Source organism: Ixodes scapularis, unplaced genomic scaffold (assembly GCF_016920785.2).
Source record: "Ixodes scapularis isolate PalLabHiFi unplaced genomic scaffold, ASM1692078v2 PGA_scaffold9__187_contigs__length_104089568, whole genome shotgun sequence".
Taxonomy (NCBI): Eukaryota; Metazoa; Arthropoda; class Arachnida; order Ixodida; family Ixodidae; genus Ixodes; species Ixodes scapularis.
Window position 1 is genome coordinate 30821268 of NW_024609884.1, and position 22493 is coordinate 30843760.

A 22493-nucleotide genomic window follows, 5' to 3' on the forward strand; every position below is an offset into this window, starting at 1 on the left:
GTTTGAATTGGAAGACGTATTTCCCACTCTTTCTCCATGCTACTGTTTATAAACAAGCGCTGTGTCGCCCCCCTTCACCCCCCCCCCCCCCCCTTATTTTCCCCTTCTTTTTTTTTTGTCCTGGTTACCCCTTGCGTATTTAAATTATTATTATTATTATTATTATTATTATTATTATTATTATTATTATTATTATCATTGCAGGAAAGGCTACGACAGAGCCTCGCAGCACCATAAGAGCCTTCAAGCGCGAGCGCGACAGCCCGCGATTAAAAGGGTTCTATTGATGTCCATCGAACACTTGTAACCTCGCCAGCTTAATTTTGTTCACTCTTCTTTTCGACTTGTGGCGAAGCGAGGCTACGGGTCATTCGCTCCAACCAATTGGTTCGTGCAGAGTACGTGAATTTTTTAGAGTCCCTTCATTGGACGAATGCTACAAGTGCGAGTTTCTTGCACAAGGACGTACCTCAGCTATACGAACTCTTGCGTAGCAGGACCACCTGCCAGAGCTATGAGCTAGACAGAACGTCCGGCGACTACAATCATTAATTTTCATTATCTTGTTTTCGCTACTTTGTTTATGTGTATGTATATGTAATCGTATGGAAGGCTTGATCACATTGGTCTAGTTAGTTCGACTTCAGCTCCTCTGAAATCTTCGGAATCAGGAGTTTCAGAAGCGCTGAAGAAGTGAGCCTCCTTGCAGCGTTGTGCGGATAGGGCGAGATCTCGATAGAGCCTTGGGCAGCATTAAAAAGTCCGAGGGACTGCATCGAATTTACTTTGTTGTTGTTGTTGTTTCGTCACCGATTAGAAAGAGGGTGTCTAAAACTCGTTCCAAGTTCTGGGACCGAACTAGCCAGAGGGGAGCGGAATGTATAATAAAAAGAGGTAAAAAAAGGATGAGTTTAAAACGAGTGATGTCAATCAGCCACTCCGGTTCCGCATTCCGGAGTGAAGAGGAGGAGCTCGGCCCGTTAGGGTAGAGCTCCCCGTGGCCCGTGCTCGTTTACGTTGGAGCTTGGGCATGGCGGTTGTTATCCTGCAGTGATTACCTCCGATACCATCTCCACTGTGCTCTTGTTTTTCTCTTTCATTGATTTATCTCCGCTCGTATCCACTTTTTCACGGTGTAGGAGAAAAAGCTGGGCGTTTTGAGGTTTCGACGTGGACGAAGAATGCGGCGTCTACTTCAATCAGTTGTTATAATCCTCGGATAGTTGTTTATCGTGCCTTGCCCAAAGGACAGCTGGGTTGTCTGGCTTGGTTAAAAAGAAAAAAAAGTTTTTTCCAGACAAACGTCTAAGAGGATGGTGCAACGGGCGACTAATGCCGCCTGAGTAGGCCCCGTTCCCATGAACAGTTCAGCAGCGCCAGCAGCATAATAATAATAATAAAGTAGAAACAGACATAAAAATGGTATTTAAAAATGAACAAAATAATACACTACACACAATAACAGTCCTAACATGCAAGAATTGTTTCAATATTTTATACTAAAGCTAAGACGTATGTTTTTTTTAGATGTTATTAAGTTTGGATATTGTTTTGGAGCTATGAATCATTCATTGGCAATGCTTTTGGGCTGGTGTTTAGCAGCTGTACAATTTGAAACGTAGAGTTTGAACTCTACGTTCCTTGGCTAGAATGGGCTTGAGCTTCGAATTCTTCAGCATTCTTCCGGGTGCTAGCGGGAGGTTTTTGAAGATCCAAAATGTTGGAGAACCCTCATATCATGTTTTCGCGTGCTATATTTTTTTTTTTTTTTTTTGCAGTAGGTGCATGCTATCATGCAAAAGGGCGGAACGCTTCTCGAGATTCTTCTCTGTGGCTGCTGAGCTTCTTGACCACGCTCGGTATGGCTTTCTCGGAACGCAATACTTGCCAGAGAAACGATGGGTGGAACTCATGTCACAACTCGTTATATTGATGAAGGAACGTTCAATCCGTTGTTCTTGATTACGTTATAGGTACAAATCTGTTTACTGAGAGCTTTAAGTCTAACTTTTGAGTACCAAGTAGGTGTAAAGATATTTACTTTTAAAGCGCAACTGCGATCACGTGTCACCTTTCCGGGTAACAACTGATTCTGAAAAGGCTATTTGAAGCGTGCGACAAGACAGTGGCGCCCCTGTGCGGCTCCGAGCATAATCATTTCGCATTGAACACGGCCGGACAGGCATAGACATCCTGTGTCGCATCTATATTTAATGCGTTAGCATTAGTACCCACATGGAAAAGCTGACGGCGTCCATCTGTCGACAAAACGATGGAAAGGGAAGCGTAGAAAGGAGGAGAGTAGTGAAGGACAAAAGCGAGAGGGAGGTGACGTCACGGGGCGAAAGCCAATGCGCGCGCGGATGCTGGGGCGAGTCTGAAATTGCAGGAGTGCGGAGCACGTATGCCTTGGTTTGTGGGAAAAAAGGATGATTCATAGGGTGGAACCTTTGGGAATGCGTTACCATCACCCGTGGGAAACGCCACACACGTCCCTTTTTGGGAAACGCAAACACTGGCCCTGTAACGAAACCAAAAAGAGGCGGCAAAAAAAAATAGAAGCAAAAGGAAAAGCCAAAAGAGAAAGCCAAAACAGAAATGTGAAGGGGCCAGCGTTAGCGCTTCCCAAGGGTCATGCTAACGCATTCTCAAACAATCCACCAATGGATCTTCCTTTGTTTTTTTCTAATCATTGTAAGCTTACCAGAGCACAGTACTATACAAAGCGTTCGGGGTCACCCTAAATGCTGACCTTTTCCTTCTTTTTTTTCTTTGTTTACTCGAGAGCTGGAAATTTAGAGCACTGATCCCTCTCATGGGTCGGCGAAAATGGTCGAAATTATATCTCAATTCCAATGCGTCTACTCGATCCGCCGGCGAGCGAAGAGTAATCCGATAATCAGAGGAGCGCAAAATACTTCTCACGTATATTTGTCAATTACTGCCGACGAATGACGTCCCACGGTGATTTCCCGACCATCATACACACACACACACACTTCGTATAGGTATATATTGCGCAGATAAACAAAAAAAACATGACGTCGTCTTTCCGTCGTCGCCGCTTACCCGAATTCGGAGCAACTCCTGCAGGTCGAATTACGCGAAAACACATACAGAGCAACGCTGGACGAGGGTGGTTTTCGAATGTCAAGGTGACAAACCTCTACTCCGGAGCGAAATTGAGAAAGATTCGCGGAAATGCACAGACACGGCCAAGACGAAGAGGGTAGCGCTTCACCATGCTGAACAGGTCAGCTTAATAACACAAATTTATATGAAATACAAGAAGACGATGTGCGCGTAACAATTCGTTAAATTCTTGGAACTGTAACGGTCAAAAGTTCATTCCTGAAGACTGAGGCTTGAGATGGGTACTCGCTTCATAAGGGACAAATAACATGAACGGAATGTTTTTTTTTTTTCTTCTTTTTTCCTCTTGCCGAGGAACGGTACAACTCCCCTCTGCTTGCGGGCACCTTTGTGCGTCCAGTTACCCTCTCTTCTTTCTTCTGCCGGCCGTCAGAACACGTAGCTCTTTCTCATTTCTCTCAAAGGTGTAATTTAGTTCTCACTCCCACGTCCTCAAAACGGAACGCGTAATGTCATGTTTGTAAAAGTTAAACTTTTTTTTTTTCTTTTCTTTTTTTTCCCCATTCTTTTTTGCAGGAGACCGGGCCGCCGGCTTGAGTGACTATCCCGGTGACTGACGCCTTCAAAGGAACTGCGCCCTACTTGTCTACTTCACAGTTTTGCCTGGAATAAAAACTTACGTAGGCACCCAACAAACATTTAAAAAAAAAAAAAAAAAAAACAGCAGGCTCTATTTAATAATTTTGTTTTTCCGGGACGCGTTAATTTGGTGGATGAATGAATGCGGCAGGGAACCCTTTGAATCAAACGGCGGTCTGTGCCACATAGCCAGTGTTTTAATTTGCAAAGCTACGTACTAGGAGCCAGAAATGTACAATGTACCACGCGGTGGCATGTGCTTCCAGAAGACCCGATTGGAAAGCCGAGTTGGATCCATGCTCCGCAATATATTGCTTTTCGGCGCCGTGCCAACGTTCATTCCAGGTTGGTCAGAACAGTTATTTCATCTGTGTACAGTATATATAATAGATATTGGCTGTATAATTATCTGGGATTCTCGCTCTATTGCAGCGCTTCCTGGAGGGACGACCGCGGCGGAGAAACATCGACGGTACGCTGAGGATGGTCCTCCACACTGTGTCGACGCGAATCTCCAGTATAGTTCCGCGTGGTGGGTGACCTTGACTCATGGAGTCCTTCGCGTCATTTGATCAGAGAAACAATAGAATCGCTGCCGCCAGAATAACTCATCCCGCTTGAACGCGGACGCTGTAACGTGGCCACGAGCGGATGTGCATCTACATGGAAGCCAAGAAAAATCCGGTTTTAGCTACATGAAAATTTATTAATCGGGCAGAATGAGTGCACATTACATTGCGGACTAGATCTGTATCTACCACGAAGATTCCACCTCGAGAGCTTCTCGGCACAAAGTAGCTAAAAAAAGAACAACAATCGCATTTTTATTTTTACTACAGATTGCAACGCAGAAAAGGAAATATTGGCATCAGGTTGGCAATATCAAAAAATGGCAAGCATAGGGGACGCATTAAGGCAGGAACTGTGTCGATATACTGCTTATATTCATTTTTAATTATTCCCCTCTGAAAGAAGTTTATCAAACCGCCTATCATTATGCTCCAATTGACAGCTTGAAAGAGGCCATGATATGATAGTGACTTCGAAATGTATTAGGTATCTTTATATAAGCATACTAACAAGCGTCACACAATGAAAGACGTGGAGAAAAACACGTATATTGAGAAGAGTAACATAGTTATGGTACAAAAGCTTATTGGGCCAGAAGCTTTATTTGACCTACGTATTTTCGAGGCTATGTATGGGAACTAGTTTTGCTTTCACGTATTGATCTCTTCCAAAAAGCTGGTTGAAACAGTCGTTAGATCTTGGAACCACACGGTGACGTACTCAACACCCAAGGGTGATGGCGCTGAATGTGGCTCATAAATAGCGACCCCAAAGCTTTGGGCGCCCCAAACAGCTCGGGGCATCGCAATGGGCATGCGCAGAAGTTCGGCGCGTGCGTAGTGGGACGCACCAAGCTGTTTAGGGCACCCAAAGCTGTGAAGCCGCCTATTCTAAAACTAACTAATGAGGTGCGATCGCTGCATCAGTGCTCGTTTTGGGTGCACGCGGACAACGAGCAAAGGGGAGTTTTAAATTGGGTTGACATTCTGAAGCCCGGGAGCCGATTGAAAATCCATCTTTATCAGATTGGAGTAAGGCCGGTACATGTAGCCAATTTGGCTTCCTAAAATGATAAATTAAACTTCAAATTCAAATATTAACAAACGTCCAAACCGTCATGTAAATCGTCTCTCTGAAAAGAAAAACAAAAAAAAAAAGAGCAAGTATTGTGTATTCCAAGATTCCGCTGCAAATCAGTATTTTAAGAAATTTTAATGAAAAAATGCGAGCTATCCATCTGTAATTTGCAACCAGCCAGGACAAGATCGATTCACGGGCGCCCAATATTTCCGATATCCGAATCAGTATAGCATTTTCACGTGTCATTAAGGGTACACGATCCTTTCATGCACAATACGCGTTCCATGCGCAATGGTTACTGCACGCAGTGTCAGGTACACCTCATCGAAGCGTCCAAACCTATATACTAAAACTCCCTATAATGAGTGGAACACAGCACGCGCCTTCCGTGTTGCAAGCTCATGGCTATTGTGAACTTCGTTAGCACATATGATCGATTTTTCTAAGCGTGAAAAAAATAATGCCCTGTGTGTGTGTGTGTGTGTGTGTGTGTGTGTGTGTGTGTGTGTGTGTGTGTGTGTGTGTGTGTGTGTGTGTGTGTGTGTGTGTGTGTGTGTGCGCGCGTGTGTGTGTGTGCGCGCGTGCGTGCGTGCGTGCGTGCGTGCGCGCGCGCGTGTGTGTGTGTGTGTGTCTGTGTGTGTGTGTGTTCTGAAGAGTATTTAGCAAAGTTGCCAAATTGTTTTACTGGTGGTCCCTAGGCCAGAACGTAACCAACCTGAATGCCTGACAGGCATCATCATTTGTTGCGTCGAGTAAATCACATGTGAAACAACGGGGCAATACCACATCATAGTTTGGCATATCAGAACTTAATAGTTTTTAATGACACCACAGCCTTTCGGGTTTTGATTTTGAACCTTGGTTCGTGCTTAGCTTTGTCGTGTATCATGGTAACCTTTGAAACAAAAAGAGTGCGTTCGACGGCAATGTGTTTTAAGAAATATTTTATATTATTTCCGCCATCATTTTTAGCATTTCTTTTTATCACTCTGCAGCAAACATTGCAAACATTGCCGTTCCTCAGGTCTTGTGACCTCTGAATATTTGATAGTGGTGCCCCAGCCTGGAATAAATTTGGCGGCCTATTTGATTTGTTTTTATTTTTGGGTACGCACACCTTCAGTCGCGACCTCGAGCTTCAAGGATAGGATGCTTCGCGAGGCAAATACTTAATTAAAAATGTGAAATGAAGAAACAAAAAAATAAAGGCGTATGCCTTAAGAAAATTACGTGTTTCAACTGCTGTCATAAATTTTCAAGTTCTCAAGGGTATTTTTTCAAACTTTATTAATCAAACCGAAATGCATACATTATTTAGGCCCTCCTGCATCTTACAGAGACTACAAAGTATCCCCGAATTATTGTGCCCTCGTAATTACGTACCGTTAATGTTCATACTTTAATTGTTTTAGAGGAGCGCTAGTTACACTTTTTTATTATTATTTATCTAGCTCTTTAATGTTTCCTTTCTGAAACAATTCCATAGGAACGTTGTATAAATAGTGTTTGTGCCGCGTAAAAAAAATGCACAAACCATCTCTGGTTTGATGACACACCCGCGTATATCAAGTAACGACCTTCGATGATATTGACTATATTGTAACTGAAGCGTGTGTAACAAGGTTTTTTTCTGGTGCTTTTACGGGGTTAAAAAAGAAAGGCCTTGCGTTATCTCTTAGCCGGCGTTGCATGGTCGTCCCGGATATGGGTACAAATTAATAAACCACTCAGTGAAAAAAAAAAAGAAATGGAAGGATCTATACCCGACTTCCAGAAGAAACGGTGACCCAATTACTTTTCGATTGGAACGATACGGGTCGCAAACGCTCTGTTCCTCCCCAGCTTTTGTTTTCCTACCCCCTCGTAATCAAAATAAAAATTAAAAAAAAAGGAAAACGGAAAAACATGGGTTGTTGGAATGAAGCTCTTCTAGCTAGCCAGCCTATCAAGCGAAACAGTGAAGCCAAGCACTAAACAGGAAAAAAAAGAAGACGAGAGTCTGATGACAGAACTTGTGAACAAAGGCGAGCAACGAGACAAACTGCCACTTGGAAAAAGCGCATCGGACTCTTTGTAGCTCTCTCGGGGTTGTGGGCCAGCCAGACGGCCGTGTTCGGCTCGGTTGATCGCCAGAGGTCGAGCGAAGCCCCTAACTGCGTTTTGGTGGCCGGGCACCGCCATGCTCCGGAGGACACACGGTGTTTGGAGATGGAAGTCGCCAGCTCCGTGCTCTAGATGGATAGCGCTGGCTTGTGTCTTACGCCATCCAAATAAATCTTCTGTCCCGCACGTGCCTTATTGATAAAAAAAAAAATAGACGAAAATAAGATGGACACAAAATGACAAGCTTGGTGCATAGAGTTCATGTCATACTGCTAATAGTCTATGTCTTCATAAAATTGTTTTTTTTTTGTTGTTTTTTTCAAAGAGTGACACTAAAAAAATATTAAAAAAAGCCGTGAAAGCTACAGTTGTGCGGTTTATGCAGGTGAGTTTTACGGCCAGGGGGACATAGTATACGGGGCTAATCATAACGACCAGTCGGCTAGTTGAGTCAAATTTGTTAATTGACTTTTAGTGAAAATGACACATGGTTCCAATGAGAAACTTGCTGAGCGTCATCCAAAACCACTAAATCAATATTTTTTTAAAGAAATATTTTGGGCGCGTGGGAAGCGTAGTAGTGCGCTAAAGATGCGACTCGTGCAACAAGTACGCAAAACACAAAAAAAAAAAGAAAAAAAAATACGCCCGGGCGCTTTTCATTGCACCGGTTGCACGAGCTTTTCGATGACGCTCAGCAAGTTTCGAAGTGGAACCCTATATGTATTTTCACTCATTAAAAAGTTAATTAACACATTTTACTTAATTAGCCGACTGAACGTTACGATTAGCCTCTTGCACTATGTCCCCCCTGGCCGTATAACTCACCTGCACAAACCACATAAGTGTAGTTTTCGCGGCTTTTTTTTTTTAACATTACTGTTACTCTTAGAAAGAAAACACACCCTGTACACAGTCTGGGACGTGTTTCTTTTTTGTATGACAGTCACGTCCCGTCGTTGGTAGTGCAAAAAAAAAGAACTGTCTACAGATATGTTCGAAGCATGCATGGAGGAGCCAATCTACCTTCGAACATCTTGAGGCGTGTCCACAGATATTTGTCTCGTCATATCCGGAGCTAAAATCGTGATTATTTGCGTGATGTATGGGCAGTGCGACTGCGGCTCAAGAGGCTACTCAAGATTGGGCGTGCTCGCGACTATAGTCTGTTGCCATATATAATAACTGCGCCCACAAAACACAAACAAACAGCCTTAAACTCAATGTTCAATGCGCCGAGGAACATCGGGTAATAGGTGTGATTTTTTTTCACCCTAATTTTGACAAAAGGGCGTCAATTGACTATGCTCTTTCCTTTCCGACACTTCATAAAAATGGTGCGAATCGTATCGGGGGTGGGGGGAGGGGGGGGGGGGGGGGTGTAGCGACGCCATTTCTTCTCGGGTATTCGCGGGGGCGATGCCTCTTCTGTAGTTTCCATGTGTTGCTTTAGAGAGTGAAAAAGTTTTCTTTAAAAGTTCATGCGATGCGTACGAGTTGCACAAAAAGTGGCAAGTCGTTGTTGAGCTGAACTAAATCTCAGCTACCATTTTTTCCCCCCAGAAGGTCGACGCGGGCGTTTTGCTGCATTATTTCCATTTAGCCCAATCAATGGAGGGCTACTATACTTGTATACCACTCTGTTTCATCTCAGCCCTACTCATATCAGAATGTACTTAATTGGGGCAGGGAGGGGGGGGGGGGGGGAGTGAAAGGTTTTGACCGAGGTGAAATCTAGACGAGAAAGGGATGACCTAATACTTTTGCTCGAGTGCTTGCATGTGCATTCGGTCTGCTCAGTTATCATGCCTCACATCCAAATTAACTTTCCACTGAGAAATTTTCGCTGCATATGTACAATCGCCATTAAACCCATGTATTGTTTGTTACCGCGAGTTCCCTTTCAGAACTTCTTTAATGATCTTGACACATTGTTTGTATGAAATTTTCAATGCTGACCTTTTGTCGTTCGAGAAGAGTCTTGTTATACTCTAATTGTGTTCTCAGTAATTTTTTTTTGTGCACTATCGTAATAGGCCCATGACTGTTTGTAGGCACAATCAATAATTAAAGAAAAAAAGGAAGAAAAAAAAAATCTTAAGTCCAAACGGGGTCAAACACAATCACAAACGCACAGACGAAACACGCGACGTCACGACGTATTCTATTCGCTTGATGGAATCATTTGACAGTGACACACGCACAGAAACAGGAAAAATGCCGTGATCTGGCGCTTTCCCAAAAGCTTGATTTGCCTCTGTGACTCATATAGGGCAGGCATCCCTCGGATTTAAGATGAGACAGAGTATAGTTTTCCAACATGTTGGTGTCATGTCATGAAAACTTGGCGTGCGCAGTAAACTGCGACATGACCCGACGAGGCGACTCGTGTGTCTGCTGCAGCTTCGCCATGTTTGGCCTCCAGGTTTCCCGAAGATCTTATGAACAAGAAAACTAACTCAACACACTGATCTCGTGTTTCAGCGTGCTGCAAATGAGATCCCCGACTTCACCGTGGCTCATCGGTATGCCAAGTCATAGAAACCGGAGATGGACGAACACACAAATCCTGCGGGAGTGGCTAGGAGACCGTGCTGTCTAGAAAGGTTATTGCCCTCTGATTGTAGCGGTGGATTGAAGCGGCCAAAATATAAAGTGGTAAAAAAGTGAGTATCAGTTACGTCTGCCTTCATGCGTAGCACTTTAAAAAGCCTGTAAGCAGTTTATATATTTTTTTATGTTTTACGGAGGAGCTATGAATTCCAAGCATTGCTCTATGTGCAGCGCTCCGTTTGATAATTATCGTGTAAATTGTTTTTAACTAATTAGAACACGCAGGTATACAGGTCATCATGCTGGATAATACCTATAGAAATGAAAAGCATCGTACACTTCCTAAATTGTATCCAGGAGGGTGAGCAACACACACGGATATAAGAGGAATCAAGTATCTGCAGTAAGAGCCATAGAAAAAAAAGGTGGCATTATTTTGCGTAACCTCATACTTCAATTGCTTCTTATTAATGCTCCGGTTCCACGGCGGCCACGGTTTTTAATTTATTAAAAAAATGCATACGAAAAAGTAATATATATATATATTTTTTTTTCATCTGAATCTCTGTTTTTCCGGGGATTTTATTTTAATTACAGGCACATTTTTTAGTCAGATAATTAAAGTAAAAATTGCCACAGGCTTTTTTTTTTTTCCTGCAATATCTTTAAGAGGAAGGTAATTTTACACCGCGTACTCAATGCTGTAATAAAGAAGTGGACACCAGCCTCTTTAAAATATTTGTTTTAAAGCTCAAAGTTATCAGTCAACTATTTTGTGGTACAAATTAGCTATTTTTAACACACCTCGAAAGAAAATTCGCCAAAAAAGCTCATGTGCGTTTTTTTTTGTTTTTAATTTATAGTACTGAGTACTCTAGTAATCACCCTCAATTAACTTTAGTGCTAGAGTAGAAAAGTAAGAATCCTGTGATAATATTGATTCAATCATATTCTAATTATATAACTAAGCTATAATTATATAATAACTTCCCCAAAAATCCCCAGAACACAGAGGGGATAAAATAGTAAAGCTACTTGAGTATGTAATTTTATTTTTATTTTAATGAATTAAAAACCCTTTTGTAGGCATTCAAGATGAACCCCGTGGGACAGGAGCCTTGAAGTTGTATTCTGTTAAAATTTTCTATGAGGCGCCCCCGAATAGACTCTTCGTCACACGTATACACGACGATAGGAAGATATGTACAGTCGTGGACGATGGAATCGGAAAGGACTGAGCGACGACAGAAAGATACCGAGCTGTGGCTCACCCTCGACACGAGAAGTTCAACCAGCAACGAAATTGTATGTGCATCAGAGCGTTATGTCCACTGCTATATGATTCAGCCTGTTCCTTTTCCGCGTTTGAGAGCACTTTGATATGACTCGTCTTTCCTCTCTGTTATCGCCTCACCACGCTTGTCGTCGCCTTCATTATCTCGGGCGTGTGGTCTCTGTGCCAGTCAAATCATTTTCTTGATGTCTGACGATGACTATAAACAAACGAAGTAGCAGCACGTGCGCAGCAACGGCGAGCATATCTGAACCAAGATCAGGCTGAGTCAGACAGCACTGCACTGTCACGTGCCACTGTAATTTCGTCCACATGATATCTCTTGTCGCTAGTTCCAACTTCTCGCGTCGGGGGCAGCGCCACCGGCATCTTTCGGTCGTGCTTGGTCGCTTCAGCCTGCGTTGTCCACGACTGTTCTATCGCGGACCCCATGAGCTGAAACAGCTCTTCGTGCTTTTCTGGCGCATATATCTGCCAGCTTTTGAGCGCTGGGATGCGAAACTAGAAATGAATTGCGAAGTTGCTGTCCCATACTTGGAACTATCTCACAAATTGAGAGATGATAGAGCTTGTGGAGACGGCAGACGCAGAAAAAAGACCGGATCTGGTGTTTCAGCTCATATTGTATTTTTTTTTCGAGAAGTCAATGGAGGAACAGGCAGGAAAACATGACGCAATAATGGTGAAGTTAACTAACCAAGAAAAAACAGTGCAAGGAATAGAACATTCTTTAGAAATAATGGGAAAGGACTATCATGACCTTCTGGAGAAGGTTACCGTGCAGGAGAGAGAGTTAAAAGAGCTAAAGAAAAAATCCGCAGAACTTGAAAGACAAGTAACAAAAAAAGACACGGACATCGAAGAGCTCAAGACTGCCATAGATGCTGTTGAACAATACTCCAGAAGGAATAATGTGGAAATTCATGGTATCACTAAGGAAGACAACGAAAATCTTTTGGAAGTTATCCAACACTTATCTGGTAAACTGCAGCTGCCGTGTCCGGCCCCTGAAAGCATACAAGCGGTCCACAGATTGGGCCAAAAAGAGGGTAAAATAGCACCCATCATTGTTCGTTTCAAAGACATTCGGTTAGGGACCTCTGGCTCTCTAAAAGAAGAGTGCTTAAAAATGAACAGGTGTTCATTAATGAAAATCTGACGAAGTATCTAAGACAACTTTTGCGGAAAACTAGGCAGTATGCAAAAGAGAAGGAGTACAAGTTTGTATGGGTTAGTAATGGAAAAAGTTTTGTCCGGGAAAAAGAAGGCTCGGCTGCCATCCGTGTAGAAAATGAACATGACTTGTCTAAATTACGTTAAAAATGGCGAATTCATATTCATCATTTTATGACTGAGACCTTGGTACCCAGAGCAGGTTGGCAGATATAGACGGTGGAAGGATGGAACTTAACCTGTTGCACATAAATGTTAGAAGCATACAAAAGCACTGGGACCAATTAAATGTATATTTACAAAATAGACTAGCAGGCTTGGATATATTAATTTTAACAGAAGTAAATATTGACTCAACAATGGTAAATTCTTTCAATTTGACCGGGTTTCAATTGTTTTCGGAGTGCAGGGAAGGAAGAAGAGGTGGTGGTATATTAGTTTTTATAAAAGGTTCCTGGATGTCCGATCAACTGGCAGTTTCTTGTAACCACGCGGAGGTTTTGGTACTTCGTGTGTCAAATCGGGAGTTATCTTTTGTAATCTGTGCAGTATATAGACCGCCCAGTGCACACATACCTTGTTTCTCGATGAATTAACTGAAATCTTTAAACAATTCAATAACAACAAATATTTGGTTGTTGCTGGCGATCTGAACATAGATGTAATGAATGCTGCTAAGTACGGTGTATCTGATTATCTGAATTTACTAGCCGGTTTTGGATTGGAAAATATAATTACAGATTATACTAGGGAAGAATACTTGGGATCCCACAGAACAAAGTCGTGTATTGACCATATTATTGTTAGAGGACGTGATCTTAAAATGCTTTCTGCTGTAATTAGACAAAAAGTTGCTGATCATTATTTTATAGCTCTGGCGATAATAGGGGTGAGTACTGAGGAAACCGATCGTGTAGTATACAGGCGCATTCTTGATAATAATAAGATTGACAAAATGATACGAGAATATGACTGGGCCTCCCTCCTGGATTTTGATCACATTACTACTTACCAGATGCTTGCGAATAATTTGAGGTCGATATACGAAAAGTGTTGGAAAACTGTAAAAATAAGACAAAGAAATCCACAAAATGCCTGGATAAACGACGAAATATTGACACTATGCCGTGAAAAAGATAGGTTGTGGAACGTTTGTAAAGCAAGACCACATGACCCTGTAATTAAAGGAGAGTTTAAAAAACTACGTAATAAGGTAACTGCCAAAATAAGACTGGCAAAAAAATATCATTATACATCTAAATTTCAACAATGCGAGGGAAATCCGAAGAAAACTTGGGATTGGATAAAGGAAATAACGGGAAGTAAAGGGAAACAAAATATAGATGAAACAATTAAAAAAGCTTTTGGCAGTAACAATATCAGTTCTTTAAGTAACCAATTTAACGACTCTTTTGTTAAAAGGATTGTGGATCTGAGATTACTACAAAATCAAGAAGAAGAATCAAATAGCTACGAGAATAGTGTGCACTCAGCTTATTTGCCTCAGATGACAGAGGTAGATTTTAGATGCGTAATAAACAACATGAAAGCGTCAAAACCTACGGGGAATGACTCCATCCGATTAAGGAACATTCACAATAATTTTGAGGTATTAAAAGACGTTATAATAAAAATAGTAAACGAGTCACTCTCATCAGGGAAAGTTCCTATTGAATTAAAAACAGCTGTTGTTAGACCATTATATAAAAATGGCAGTAAAAAAGAAATTATGAATTATAGACCCATTTCAATATTGCCAATCATAGCGCAAATTATGGAAAAATTTGTCTTTAACACAATGACATCGTATTGCGAGAAGTTCTGTTTAATAAATGAGTCTCAGTATGGAGTCCGTAAAAATAGAAGCACTGAACTTTTGCTGGAAGATCTTTTAGATTATGTAAACTACAGTCTTGATAGGAATCAATTTGTTTTAGCCCTATTTCTAGATTTAACTAAAGCTTTCGAGACTATTGATCATGAGCGACTAATAATAAAACTAAGGGATATGGGTTTTAGAGGTCCTTTTAACGCGTTCTTGAGAGACTATATTACAGACAGATATCAGTTGGTCGAAATTGGCAAGTTTAAAAGTAGATTAACATCACTTAACTCGGGAGTACCTCAGGGGTCGGTACTGGGACCCCTTTTATTTAATATCTATGTAAACCAAATTGGAACTCTACCATGTACATCCCGTCTGTATCAGTATGCAGACGATACTGCCTTAATATTAGGGCACAGTGATGAACAAAGTGCATTGTCCATTTTTCAGAAAGATATTGAAATAATAATGAGCTGGCTTTCTGTTAATCACATTTTTGTTAATCCCAGTAAGACAAAACTAATATGTTTTCGTAGTCCGTATAAACATTTACATCTCAGCACTCCGTTATTTCTCCATTCACAGAACTGCACACGGTGCAGTTGTGTAGAATTAGATTATGTTACAACAACTAAATATTTAGAATTACATCTCGATCAACATCTCCTATGGAATGAGCATGTAGAATATCTTATCAAAAGAATGCGTGTTGTCTCGGTTTATTTGTATAAGATGCGTAGTGGTAGCGACATTGTCATTACGAAGGAGGGTGTATGGTGCACTGGGTGCGTCTATTCTCCGATATGGGATCTCTTTATATGAAGTGTGTTCTAATTATAAAAAAGAAAAACTTGACAAAATACTACATAAAATTGCAATTAATATTACCTATGGAACACCCTTCTCTGAGTTGGAAATTAATCGGAAAATGAATGTCTTAAATTTGTTCTCTATAGAGAAACTACACTGTTATGTTATTTTAGTAAAGCACTATTATAAGAGCAACTTTAAAATCGTATTAGAAAAGGAACGAACATTTAGGCGCAAAGAAAGTTTTGTTATTCCTAAGATTTATACAAACTATGGAAAAAAAAAACACGGGCATATTACGTCCCATTTTATTTTAATAGGCTTCCAGACACTTATTATAACATGGAGTCGCTGAAACAAGTCAAATATGAATTAAAAGAGTGGTGTTTGAATTTTGAAATGTAATTTGGCTTTATTGCTTTAGCAGTCCACCGAGTTTTGTCTATTTTCTTCTTGTCTGACTTTTATTCATTTATTTATGTATTTATTTTATGTGTGCCAGTAATGCACACAATAAGAGGATTTCAGTGTAGCAGCCCGCTGGACGCCAGGCCCCGCATACAAGCATACCAGTGCTTTTTCGGGCCTGCATATGTGTTATGTTTATGATGTGAATAAAATTTCTTATTATTTCTTATTATCGTCTGGTGGAGGGGGGAAGGGGGGGGGGGGGGAGGGGTACAGTGGTCATCAATACGAGTTAGTCCAACGGAACTCCGGCCGGAGTGATAAATTTCTCGCATGGGCTGCCCTATTCCATTGAGTTGCGTGGACGAGGCTGGAGTCCTCCCCTCGAGGCAGAATTCGCAACATTTACGGCCTATAGACCTTTCCAGAGCTTATCACTTAGACTGTAGAAATGCCGAGTCACTTGGCTATGAACGCATGCGCGCCGTCTGATATTCCGCAGAAGACAGTCACTGCGCATGCTCAGAACACCTTCCACAACCCAGTAGACAAAGCTGGGATCGTGCAGAAGGCGATTATTAGAAAGGTATGTGGGGCCCGCTCTAGTTCCCATCAAAATGGCTGGCATCTGGATGATCGGCGTAGAACAGCTGAACGAGATTCGGTCTGTGACACTTAAGTAATTCTAAATCTGTGAAATACGTGCGATAGGAGAGCCTTACGTGATGCTTAAGCGTCAAGAAGGTCTAAGCAAGCACACTTATGTTGAAGCCGATCATCCAGGAGCTAGGGAGCGCGATCCTCACACCGTGGTACCACCATCGCTGAAAGTTCGGAATAGACTTTGCCCGGAGTGCGCGCAGCGCCCCCGCCAGCCACCGTCCCTGCCACGCGCTCCCAGTGGGTCTTTCATATTGCGAGAGACCGTACGCTTACAAACGAATCCTGGGTTCCAAACCGATGACCGTAACTGAACGCGACAAAATACCTACCTAATAACCATAAAAATAAAGTACGTGCCACCGCCGGCACCGTGGGGAATATATGATTGTCTTTACTTTTGGCGTGTTTTCTTCGTTCCTTTTCCCCTTTAGTTTTTTTCGTGCTCAATGTAAGCTCCGCGAAGAAATACGCCAGTGCTGAAGCAAACACTTCAAAAACGGTATAATGCTCCGGTTGCGTGTGCAATCTCTGTCAGCATCATTATATCTCAAGAGCAAGACACAATGCTAAGTCCAAGACCGTTACTATTTTTTTTTTCTGAATTTACTTTGTGCGTCGGCACGCCAGTAATGAACATAACGTTGAACAACTCCGGAAGGGAATGCGGCGCTGTCACGTAACTCAAACTTGGACACGCTACCGCATGACACCCTGCGCTGGAGAGAGAGTGAAGGGTGAGTCTCAGTTGTATTCAGGACGAGCTCCTCTTCGATTTTCGCATGATCGTAACGATCGCCAGGGCAATGTAACGCGGTGCCAGTATCGCGTTACTTATAGTAGCGTTTTCGCAGTAACGCTTCTAGGAATACAACTGTCGTGCTGCACGCTCGCGTGGGATATACGGCGCCTCATACCTGAGAAACCGGCTTGCTAAGGCGATCGTGAGTCCGCAGTTGTCATTCGATGGATTTCCAGGGCGGCGGCCAGTGCCGGCGAGCTCGTGCTGCGCTCGCTGTTCGGCTCATCGCATGCCGCACCCCCGACAGACGAAAGCGCGGGGGGGAAGCGGCCAAGTTGGCTGCCAGCTGTAGCGGCACGACGCCGACGAGCGAGATGGTCGACCGACTCGACGCACAGGATGTGCGAACAACGAGGTCGTGTCCAGTTCAGGATGTGCGCCGAGTTGGTCCCAAAAGTGAGCGTTCTGGTTCGCTGCGCCCTGACCGCAACACAGCCCTGGAGGTGAAAAATAACCGCAGAGAGAAATCTAGAAATGCCGTAGTGGAGGGTCTGTGGGAAAGGGAGGGAGAGAGGAGCGGTCGTTGGAAACATCGATTGGCATCTGCCGTTCGGGTATGTTCTTGTTTCAATATCCTGTCTCGTTTCTTTTTTTTTTTTTTTTTTTACCTACTTGTGATTACAGCTGCGCGAACACGAACAAAACGCCAGTTTGAACAACATTTGCGACGGTATGAGCAATGGGTTAGACATGCGGGGGCTCAGTAATCCGCGTTGGAGCGCCTATCTCGGCGAGGTGTTTACCCGAAGAAAATTGGATGGCGCGTTGCACCTGCACGCGAGTGAATTTCAGCGACACTCTATCCTCTATTACCGTTTCGGTATCGAAGGCCGCGGTGCGTCGTTCAGTACGTCGAACCATCACCTCGTTTCATTCGACTGTCCCTTGGTTCGTGTTGTAGTTTGTTAATTAAAGCTTGGATCGAATGAAAGTTTAGGGAGCAGCGCGTTACCTCTGGCAGCAGGAACCGCGGCGTTTTGATAGCCAATGAATGCACAGCCGCATTTGTGTTGTGATTCCATTAAATAAAGCTTAACGGAGTAAACTTTTATTCCAAAGTTGCAGCCCAGTCAATGAAAGGGGCCCGTGAAACGATACAGGGTTGGAATGTCTTTCATATGCCACGAACTTACCGAGTCTGGTGTAACCCAAGTATACTCGCACGTAGCACCAAACTTGTGCCCGTTTCTCGAAAAAAGTAATGGATTAAAATTCCAAATTACCCAGCCTCAAATGTGATGGATTACCGTTACAAATTACTTCCGCTGTAACTGATAACCTTACTCGTTCTATACAAATAACTTTCTCGTTACTTTTCCCGTACACTTAAAAGAAAACAATAGAAACAATTTTGATGTTTTCAAAAATGTTCTAAAACACTACTTTCCATTTTTCATACGCCCGCATTAGGTAGTCATTGAAAAAATAAAATATTGTATGGAAAAAAAAAATGTAGGTGTACTTCGTTCACAGCTGTAAGCTGTGAACGGAGACAGTGAAAGCTGCAACCCCACCCGCCATCCCGCTAGATTACGGCGACCGGAAATCATCCTGGAATTTCGCAGACAAAGCTAGCGGTGCGCATGCTCAGTAGTAGCGTCTACCTCCGCTAGGAGGATCGGAGGTAAGGAGCCAATCTACGAAAGCTCCCTTGCGAAACGGGCCTTTCCAGCGTCACCGCAACGTCTCAAAGCTGCGGTCTCGTGCATGTAGCTTTGATGCACCGTCTGCTTATGCATGAACGGAGTGTAGTTGCATAGCCTCCTTTATTCTAGAATAAAGTAGGCTATGATAGTTGCATGCAGCACTGAAAAATGTATGGGCGATCGTTTTTCAGCTTTAGTCGAGCGGATGGTCGCACACTCGTATTGCACCAATTTCTGTATTATGTTAATTTTTTAATTAACTAGTAAATAAAGTAATCCATTACCAATATTTGGTAACAAAATTACATTACAAATTACTGCCGTAAAAAAGTAACGTGGCAATTACAAAATTACTTGAAAAAGTAATGAATTAAAGTAATCCGTTACAATTGTGACGTATTGCTTCCCAAGTCTGTGTAAGGTCACTGACCAAGAAGCTTCTTCGTCGTGGCGTAATTCCAAGGAGTTTCTTTCACTCCCTCCTTCGCAAAAAAACTTAATGGGGTAGTCAGTGCGTTACTGTGAGACCCCACTTAATGGGGTCTCACAGTAACGCACAAGAAATACCCTCTTAGCTTTGCATACCACGTTAAAGACAAATGCATAAAAACTGTAAACGAGGTAAAGTATCTGGGCCTACATCTTTATTCAAAATTAAATTGGGAAACCCATATAGATAGTACAACCGCAAAGGCTTACAAAAAGTTGTGTTACTTAAGACGGAAGCTGGGACCATGTGACTCGTCGGTAAAACTTTCGGCATATAAAAGTTTGATTCGGCCAGTGCTAGAATACGCGTCCATTGTGTGGGACCCGTACTTAATAAAAGATATTGGAAAAGTCGAGAGAATCCAGCGCCTCAGTGCACGATTTATTTCTTCCGATTTTAGGCGCCTATCATCAGTGTCGGACATGATACGTAATTGCGGACTCGAATCGCTCGAGACTAGGCGGAAGATTGCTAGGCTGGTTTTTTTTTATAAAGTCTACAATAATGAGTCCGGCCTGGACAAAACCTTATACCTTTTGCCACCTCCCCAGCGCTCTGCAAGATTGAATCACGCAAAAAATGTGAGACCATACGCTCCTAAAAATAACACGTTTAAATACTCCTTTTTTGTACGTACGATTAACGACTGGAATTCACTGCCCTCCGATTGTGTGCATGCCCCAAATATTGACTGTTTTGACTGTTGTGTTCGAAACCTTATGTAACCGATTGTGTGCATGACCCAAATGTTGACTGTTCTGCTCTGTTTGAAACCGTATGTAACCCTTTCCTGCTTGGATGGTGAAAAACCATCTGCAGTATTTTCTAAAAAAAAAAAAAAAATTACCTTCAAGGGTCGGTAGTGGAATGCGGTTTATAGGTTGGACACGAGCTTTGCGTGAGTAATCGTTTAGTCTCTTGACAATTACAATCAATGCCTGGACCAGCATTCGAGTAGAAGTTTGTGTCCAATGAGTGAAATGAGAGGAATAGCCTAACCTAGGGTCACTAGCCCAACCCTAACAATGGCTGGAACTTCAGCATGTGCCCCTACCTTATCAACTCCAGTGCAGGGTTATGATAAACGTTGGCGACATCTAAAGCTGTATTCACACGGTGGACATGTCCCCGGACAAGTACATACGAAATCGGTGACGTAACCTTTTTTGCAGATCGAAATTCGCCATGTTCCAGGCGAAAATAGCATGCAAAACTCAAGAGCTCGTCCGCGGACCACGGGAACGTATCCGGGGGCCAGTCCGCGGGCCTGTTGCATGTTGTGTATCACGTGGGCAAACGTCATAAAATAGGTCAGTGGACCTGTCGTACCACGGTTATCAAGATTTTAAACCCGTTGAATTGTCACTTTAACCTTCCCCCCCGCGCAGCCACCCTCCCCGCCGTTCCCGGGTTTGTTTGTGCTGCAAACAGCATCTTGTTTCCGCGCGCGTAAAAGCGCACTAACGATGACGAAAAAAAGAAAAAAAAAGACTCACGGGCTAACGCGCGAGCGATCGAACTGCTTCGTATACCCAACGGTCTGCCGATGTCCCGTTCTGTGCCAAGAGCATACCTTGTGTAAATATTTGTAGTTACGCCGCGATCACGGGCGATGCCTACCGGGTACGGTGTTTGGTTGTGGCCGAACCGGAGTCCCTTGTTCGTAAACCATAAGCTCCTCTATCATGGTCTACCGTACGAGGAACCCCTCAGGGGTGCGTGGTGTCAGAAACCAACACGCCATGACGCTGGGTTGGTCGAGGACACGGTTGACACGGTGTTTAGAATAACTGGAGGAAAAAAAAAACAGGTCACAGAGCCCATCTGGACGTTGCATGATCCCAGAGATGTCACTGCGCACGTGACTCGGAAGTACTCTGTCGCCGATGCACAAGTTGAGAAGCGCCGAAAACTTCAATATTAGCCTTTTTTTTTTAAATAAAATCTAGCGCACGGAAACAGAAATGGTTTTCTGTTTTTGAATCTAGAAAGGACCAATACAAATTCCCACAATTATTCGGTCGAAGTTTGAATATCGTATCACCGCCCCTTTTAGGTGAAAGAAAGTATAAGGTCGACGCAGCTTTGATTGGCGTCTATTTTGTACTTCAGTAAAACATTACCTTTCTGGGCGAACAAAAAGCCAAATTATAGAAAACTACGTCAGAGCTAGGTTCAGCACTAGCAAAGCTGCGCGACGTAGCCTTGCTAGCCATCAGCAACCTGGTTTCGCATTTCAGTTACTGGATTCCATCAGTTGAAAGAGCGTGGAAACGCTCCCCAAAGTGCCGTTGTAATTTTATAAAAATAGATAAATATAGCAAATTTTCTTAAGCCGGGGTGACATTGCACATACATTATACAAAAGACAGTCTGCAAAAACTAGTCACCGCAATATCCGTGGTTCGAATGCAGCCTGCCAAGATTCTCCTCGAACGCCTTGTCATGCGGCATTCGAAGCACGGATCTCGCGGTGACTCACGTTCAAACCTGTATGCAGACTGTCTTTTGTATGATGTACGAACAGTGTGATCCCGTCTTTACCGCTCATTCACACTGGAAGCGGATCCGCGTTCGCAAAGCGGTTGTGAACGCGGTTGTACAAAGATCCAGTGCAATTGCACGCGTACTCGATGAAATCAAGTGCGCATGACATTGTACTGAATCTTGGCACAACCGCGTTCGCAACCGCTTTGCGAACGCGGATCCGCTTCCAGTGTGAATGAGCGGTTAAGGTACCCACAGCATAGGGATCCTCATCCTTGTAGGTTCCTGCGCAATCCCGGGGAAGCACTGGATGGCTCCGGTCTAGGAAGTGGACGCTGCTGTAGAACTGCCACGTACAATCGTACACGTCCCCGAACCATTGGCCACTTTTCGTTTTTCTCGCTTTTTCCTTTTCTCGTCTGTAGATTCGACGCTTATTTTCAAAGCAGCGTTTCACTTCCTCTGAAATATTAGACAAATATGATCGGGCAACTATATATACGCAATTGTCATGAATCAACGTTCAATTAACTCACTCGCCGTGTAAGGCTTATACTGGAGGTAGCGCCGCTGCATTTCTTTGGAAATTTCAGCCCAGAGTTTCCATTTTATGTCGTTTCTCCTGCACTGGGCATGCTGCAGGGACCACGACTGTCGGAATCCCCCTTTTGGCGAATATGGGCTGCCATCTAGACACGCGACTGGGTTTGAGACTGGGTGGCTAGAAAACAACGTGCGCGCAAGGCCTCTCCCACTCATTCGACACCGAAAACGTCAGCCACATTCTGTTTGCCCATTGAGCCGCTGTGACATACACTGTTAGCAAAAATAACACGCCCAGACGTGTAAACCGTTGTCCC